We start from the raw sequence: 8,316 nt of genomic DNA, 5'->3' as shown, positions 1-8,316 counted from the left end.
TAGATAGCTATTTTGGTGTAAAAAAAATGTATTCAAAGGAATATGAGATTTTAAAAGCCACTCCTACCCCAAGAGTAACATCAAATGATCACAAGCCCAAAAAGACTTCTTGGAAAAAATTAAAAGGGAATTCAAAAATTGAAGAGAAAGATCAAGGAAAAAATAAGAAACAAATAAATGCAATTCAAGACAATTATGAAAAGAATGTTAACCAATTGGAAAAAGAGGTCCAAAACCTTAGAGAAGAAAATAACTCTTTGAAAAGTAAAATTGGGCAAGAGGAATTGAATGATGTTTTAAGAAGGCAAGAAATAATAAAACTAAGGAAATAGAAGAGAATCTGAAACATCTCATTAGAAAAAAAACAAGTAATCTGAGAACAGATCAAAGAGAAACAATATAAGCATTGTTGGACTACCTGAAAGTTATAATCAAAAAAATTATGTGGATACAATATCACAAAAACTTATAAAGTAAAATTGCCCTGAAGTTCTAGAACAAGAGGGTAAAGTAGAAATAGAAAAAAAAAATCTACCATTCATCTGAAAGAGATCCCAGAAGGAAAACTTACAGGAATGTAATAGACAAGTTTCAAAACCCCCAGGTTAAGGAGAAAAAAAATGGATGCAAGCAGCAAGAAAAAAAAAATTAAATACTGCAGACATTCAGTCAGGATTTCACAAGACCTAGCAGCTTCCATTCTAAAAGATCATAGGTGTTGGAACATTATATTTCAAAGAGCAAAAAAGCTGGGGTTGCATCCAAGAGTAACTCATCCAGCAAAATTGAGTATAATCTTGAATGGAAAAAAAATGTTAATTTGATGAACTGAATGATTTTCAAGTATTTGTAAAAATTAAAAAAATGAATTCTTAGAGCTGTCATCATTAAAAAGGTAGTTTAATAGAAAGGTTGGGGCTGAACTATGTATATGACTAAAAAAACTGGGTAGAAAAGGTCAAAAGGAGCAATTACATTATAAAATGGGATGTGAAATAAAAAACTAATACAGAGGAAGCAGGTGGGGGTGTACAGCTGGTGATGTTGGAACCTTATTCTCATCTGATTTGAAGAGGAAATAACATACACATCTGGAAGGGTATAGAAATCTTCTGAACATGTAGAGTTGTGAGAAAACTAGGGGACAGGGTGAGAGAGGGACTTTTAGAAGGGTCTGTGGATTGAGATTTAGGATGGTGAGGAAGAAGTATGGGGTTACTTTTGGAGGGATGTGTGGATTGAGATTGGGGAGTAGGGGCAGTGAATAGGGAAACTTCTTAGAGGGATGGGTGAAGTGGGAGCTGGGAAGGGTGAGGGAGAAGACAATGTAACAAGATAAAAGAGAATGAGAAAGAAAATGGTTAGTAAAAATAAGATGGAGGGAAATTCACAAATATAAATTATGGATTTGAATGTGAATGGGATGTTTTAGCAGCTCTCTTTGTTGTGGCAAAGAACTGGAAATTGCAGGGATCCCCATCAATTGGGGAATGGCTGAACAAGTTATGGTGTATCGTTCTGAAAGAATACTACTGTCCTATAAGAAATGATAAACTCATGGATCTTATAAAGTCATGGAAAGATTTACACAAAATAATGAATATCAAAGTGAGCAGAACATTGTATACAATAACAGCAATACTGTTTTAAGAATGACTTGAGGGGCAGCTAGATGGCGCAGTGGATAGAGCACTGGCCCTGAAGTTAGGAGGACCTGAGTCCAAATCTGGCCTCAGACCAAACACTTTACATTTACTAGCTGTGTGACTATGGGCAAGTCACTTAACCCCAATTCCCCCCAAAAAATGATTTGAGAAACTGAGTCATTTTGACAATTTAAATACACAAATTAAAATAAAGGACATATAAAGAGAAATACTATCTACATCCAGAAAAAGAACTGACAAATAGAAGTATGTATAGAATAATTTCACACACACACACACACATACACACCACACTATTTGTGTTTAATGGTAGACATCTCTAGGGTGGGGAGAGGGGAAGGGAAGAAATTTACACGATAACTGTTGTATATTTGGAGGGAATAGCAAGTTTTGCATGATTGATTTGAAGTTTCATGTGCAATAATCTTTTTTTTTATTGTACTGTGTTATGGAAATGCTTGTTTTGTCCTCCAAATTGAAAATAAGATACATTTTAAACAGAGAGAAAGAGAGAGAGAGAGAGAGAGAGAGAGAGAGAGAGAGAGAGAGAGCTACTTTTTCTAAGAAAAAATAGTATCTCCTGCTGATATTTAAAGCCTGTTACATTTTGGCTGCTATCAATTATTCCAGACTAATTTCAGATTATTCATCCTCATAATGCAGCATTCCAGCCAAATCAACCTACTTGTCATTCCTCTTCCATGACATTCCTTTCATGTTGTCCACCATGTCTAGAATGCCCTCACCATTCACCTCTACATGTTGGAATTCTGACCTTTGGCTCAGATCATGTTCCTTTTATTAGGGGAATCATCTTATCAACCTTCAAACACACACACACACACACACACACACACACACCACACTACAGTTTTTGGTGCTTTTCCTATCTGAAATTTTACTTTGTTTTTACTTTGTATATATTTTATATTTACTTATCTGTGTACATCCCTACCTCCACCTCTAGAAATTAAATTCCTTGAATGAATGAGTTACTATTGTCTTCATATCCCAAGTATCTACCACAGTAATAATAAGTATAGTTATCATTTATATAGAGCTTTAATTTATACAGTGTTTTATAAGTATTATCTCATTTGCTCATCAAAAAAAAAGCACTGGAAGATAAGTTTTATTATGTCTCCATTTTAAATGTGATGAAACTAAAGCAGTCAAAGGCTAAGTGACTTGTTCAAGATCATACAGCTAGCTTCTAAGGATGAGCTTTAATCTTTCAATGCTAAGATCCAGCACCCTATGCCTTATGCCAACAACCTGACATACTGTGGGCCTTTAATAAAGATTTGTTGATTTCTATTTAACTGAACTGCACTGCTCACTTCTTATGCTCTTGGGAAGAAGTAAAATAGCAAATGGTCAATACAGTCTTAAATTCCACTTTGACCATAATGAAAACTTTTAAAAATGAGTTTGGCATACTTATAGATATATAGTTCCTGTTTTTAGCTTTATAATTGTGAGTGCTCAAAGAATGATTTTGTACATTTATGTATTTCAGGTATAGTGCTTTGTATATTGCTGTTTATGCTATTTTAGGAATTTTCATGTATAATTTGCCTGATGTCCCTATTTGATAAAGCAATGACCTTTGTATGCTGTTACATTGCATTATAGCATATTTCCTTCTTTGTATTTCTCTGTAGCCCATCTAAGAAATTATAGAAGAAAATTGCAGAATGTATGAATTTTTATGCTTTCCTTTCATAAATGCACAACAGGAAGCAAAAGCCAAGACAATAAAGTACTTCTCCCCTTTGAAAACTTGGCAATATTTGCTACATCAAACCTAGCATATGCAATTCAGAGTTAAGTGGATGTTTCTTCCTTTCCATTGAGCATAGATGGGTTCATCTATGTTCTGTGCACTCTATTTTGGTAGGCATTAAGTGAGCCTTCAGAATGTCCAATTATCTCTAAACTATGATATTCCTTTAGCTGTCTAACCATTGACAATGGTCAATAATTATATGACTTAAGCAACTCATTATGACATACCTACTAAGTCAAATGAAGAATGGTTATATGTATGTGTGGATAGAATTTCCATGGTGGGAGATATTGATAAAGTAACAGATATTGTCCTTATTTATATCATAAATGACTAGTGAGTTTAAAAAGACATATACACATATCACAATATAAAAATGGCCATTCATGTATATACATATACACACACACACACATATATATATATGCAGATTGACATATTCAATGTGGTTTGAATTTTCATGTGCTCCTTTATTTGGTTTTAATATATTTTTAAAAATTAATAAAATTCATGTTTGTTTTGAGAATAAATTCAGACATGATTTAAAATAATTATCATGCAATATGTAGTTTCATTTTAAACTACTTCATTAACTAGATTGTAATCCATTGATAGAATGATTTCTAACATAAGTTTCTATTATTTATATTAAGAGATATTCTGTAAGTAACTTATCACAATCAGACCTGTGGGAAGGAGGTTTGTGACTTTAACAATTCCCCTTCTCCACTGAGAGTTGAATTAGATTCAATTCAATTTGTACCCTCATCTAGTGAGAATAGAACATTTTCCTAGGTTCTAGATGAATTAAATATATATAACAATGCTATTTTACTTTGGAATAGGTTATTTCCAAAGTCCGTACAGTTTATTATTTCTATGATCTCTAAAAGAGCAATTGAATGTGACCACAATGATACTCAAATCCAGTTTGGGAAAGGGACCAAGTAAGATATCAATGTGGACAGAACTCTAAAGATAAAGGTCTCTAAGACAAAGTTGTATCCTTTCTGTAAAACTTAAGCATGATACACATTTTATATTTAACTTCATATCTAAAAGTTACAGAATGAAGATCAGTCCCAAAATACAATATTTAAAGTGAGAAAAAGAAAAAAAAGAGAAATAAAATTATTTTAATCATCAATTCTAAAACATCAATTAGTGTCATTAAATAAGATTTTAAGATTTATATAATGTATTTAAATGTTATCTCACTTTTCATATCTCATATGAAGCACAATTTTTCAAATAACTTCTGAATATGCATGTATGCATATATATATACATACAGGAACAAGTAAAGATATATAAGAACAAATACATATATGTATATGTATTATATGCATGTGTGTATTTGTGTGTATAACACCAGAATGTATTAGGTTTCACAAGTTTAAAAAAAAAGCATTGTTTTAAAGTGTCTTTTCAATTTCTGAATGATATTATACATACAACTACTTTGTAAAATTTTCTTATCATGGATAGGGTTAATAGAAACTCCAAAATATATTATTCAAAAATTTGTAATTGCAAATAAGAAACAAAATAACTTGGCAAAAATGAATGATAACCATCACTTGTATTTGTCTAGCACAGGGGGTGGGTAATGGCATTGGGGAGAGGTAGCTCTGAGAGTCCCAAGCCCAATTTATCTTAGCACATAATCTTTCATTATCTGCTGTGCAACCATTCAAAACCCTCACTCCTGCTGACATAACCAATGTGCTGAAAGGCTTTGGATTGTTTCTGGGGCTTTACCAGACTATGAAGATAATCCACTGATACATTCCTGAATTTCATATAACTTTTTTTTTTTACCCTTGTAAAATCCAGAGGGAAAAAGTCGTAGGTCATAGTATTGCCCACTGCAAAGAAACTTTATTAAGAGAAATATTGCATTGGCATTTTAGTTTATTTTTTTTTGAGGGGAAGCAGAGGGAAATGGTGGGTGGATTTAATAGTCTTTTGTTAATTTTAGTCTAGAATGTTAGTGTTGATTTTAATTATGTTATGTTATATAATGTTATGTTAATTTCAAGTCTAGAATAAAACTCCATTTTTAAAAGGTAGATATTTCTCTTATGGATTCAATTGTCATGGTCACAAAATAAAACAGTAGAATGTTGTTTTTAAAATCATATTCTATTTAAAAGGACAGGGTGTTCATTTATGCAGAATAACTCCCAGACAAGGAAATTTCCTTTAGCAACACTGTTTGGCACCTTCTCTTTAACTCAGAGTCTTAGAAAGTTGACTGGGGCATTGAGAGGTTAAATGACTTATACGGTGTCATACAGCCAACATGTGGTAAAAGCAGGAATTGAACCCAGATATTTTTAGCTTCCAGGACAGGTATTTATCCATTATGTCATGATGCCTCTAAATAAATTTCAAAAAATTCATTTTTACCAGAATTCCTTTTTTTTTTTTACAACACATCCCCAATATTCAGTTCACAAAACTCTTTCAGTGTTCCTTAACTGTTAATCAAATTCAAAAGTATTTAATGATGTTACATATGATACTATTTATCATTAATCTGTGTTCTATATTTAAAATAGCTATGAGTATAAATTGAATTCCTAAAATTCCTATACAAGAATATCCCCCATATCCACATTACTGACTTGACATGCACTGAGCATTTGAAAATGCATATTAAAATTCCACCTCATCTAAATTCAGATGGGTAATATCTGTTAATATAGTTCGACACTTTTCTAAGGACCTGATGAAATACCATAAGAATTTACTGTACTATACCTGGAAGAATAAAATCATGTTTTCCTATAGTATAATGGGCATGGCTCTTTCCTCTTTTGCAGGTATCAGAGAATACTATGGCATTAGATATACAGTCTAGAGATTGATAACTGTACTTCTCTCCCTCTCTTCCAAAATAGACTAATGAAATAGTAGTGCCCTTAAAAACCTTGCACACTTTAATGAAGTGGCTTTGAATAAGGGGACTTTGCTTCTCATCCCAGGTTGTAAATGTTAGCAAGAAGGTAGTACTTAAAGAGTGTGAAGACTTGTAAAACTAGAAGGAAAAACATTGTCATGTATCTTATCTTCCTTTCGCATACATTTTTTTTTTCCAAAATGAGTGACAACTTTAACATGCCATTGTAGCTATTTTTTCCTCAACTAAGCATAAGATCCTTGAAGACTAGTATGTTTCATTTTTGTCTTGGTATTCCCAGTTCCTGACATAGTGCCTAGAACATAGTGGATCCTTAGTGAATGCTTATTGAATATACAGACAGGCACTGGAACACAGAGAGCACAATTATTTAAAACAGGTAGATCTGGAACCACAATAGAAACAGATTTCCCAAGCCAAGATGGCAGAGAGAATCCAAGAAGTTGCCTGCACTCTCCCCGGTTTCCCTCAGAAACAACATTAAATCAAGCCTCTAAAAGAATTCTGGAGCAAAAGAACTTACAAAAAGACAGAGTGAAACAATTTTCTAGGTTAAGATAATTTAGAAGGACTTCAGGAAACGTCTCTCTCACTTGGGTAAAAGGGGAGTGAAGAGCAGATGGTGTCCAGGAAAGCCAGTAGCAGGCTCTTAGCCATAGCACAGATCAACAACTGAGGTCCCTTTGTCCTGGCTCAACAGGCAAGTGTCATGGCAGGGCAACTGTAAGGCCTCTAGCTCCAGTGCAGAAGGCAAATCACCAGTCCAGCAAACCAGAAAATCACAGGCACAACTAGGCCAGGCCACCCCAGTGCAGTGAGCAAGACACTAGCACCTGAGGCCCCAGTGTACAAAATCAGTGACCAGGCCCCTGGCCTGAAGCACAAGAAGCTTGGGACAGTGCCCCCTGTGCTCCAAGAGCAGAGCTCAACTTTAAAAGCCATGAAAAATGCAAACATATGAGGAAGAAAGAAAAAAGAAACTTGACCATAGAGAGCTTCAATGGTGACAGGGAAAATCAAAACACAAACTTAGAAGATACAACAATGTCATAAATTGTACATAAGAATGTGAATTGGTCTCAAGCCCAAAAAATATTCTTGGAAGAGCTCAAAGAAGATTTTATTTATTTATTTATAGTTTTCAATTATCATTGTCATAAGACATTGAGTTCCAAATTTTTCCATTTCTCTTCCTTACCCCCTTTCCAAGACAGCTGTCAGTCTGACATAAGCTACACGTGCATAATTATATTACACATATTTCCACATTTGTCATGATATGAAAGAAGAATCAGAACAAAAAGGGAAAACCACACGAAAGAAACAAAAGAGAGAGTGAAAAAAAAATAATATGCTTTAGTCTTCATTCAGACTCCATAGTTCTTTCTCTGAATGTGGATAGCATTTTTCATCATGAGTCTTTTGGAATTGTCTTAGATCATTGCATGGCTGAGAATAGCTAGATCTATCAAAGTTGGTCATTGCACAATGTTGTTGTTACTATGCACAGTGTTCTTCTGGCTCTGCTCACTTCACTCAGCCTAACTTCATGTAAGTCTTTCCAGGTTTTTCTGAGATCTGCCTGCTCATCATTTCTTATGGAACAACAGTATTTCATTACATTCATATTCCACAACTGTTCAGCCATTCCCCAATTGATGGACATCCCCTCAATTTCCAGTTCTTGGCCATTACAAAAAGAGCTACTATAAATATTTTTTATTTACATGTGGATCATTTCCCCTTTTTTATGATCTCTTTTGGATATAGACCTAGTATTGCTATTGCTGGATAAAAAGGTATGCGCAGTTTTAGAGTCCTTTGGGTAGAGTACCAAATTGTTCTCTAGTATGCTTGGATCAGTTCAAAACCACCAACAATGCATTAGTGTTCCAATTTCCCCACATCTTCTCCAACATTTATCATTTTCCCAT

Source organism: Vombatus ursinus, unplaced genomic scaffold (assembly GCF_900497805.2).
Source record: "Vombatus ursinus unplaced genomic scaffold, bare-nosed wombat genome assembly UNPS02012179.1, whole genome shotgun sequence".
Taxonomy (NCBI): domain Eukaryota; kingdom Metazoa; phylum Chordata; class Mammalia; order Diprotodontia; family Vombatidae; genus Vombatus; species Vombatus ursinus.
The sequence above is the reverse complement of the archived record's forward strand: the minus strand, read 5'-3'. Positions refer to the sequence as shown.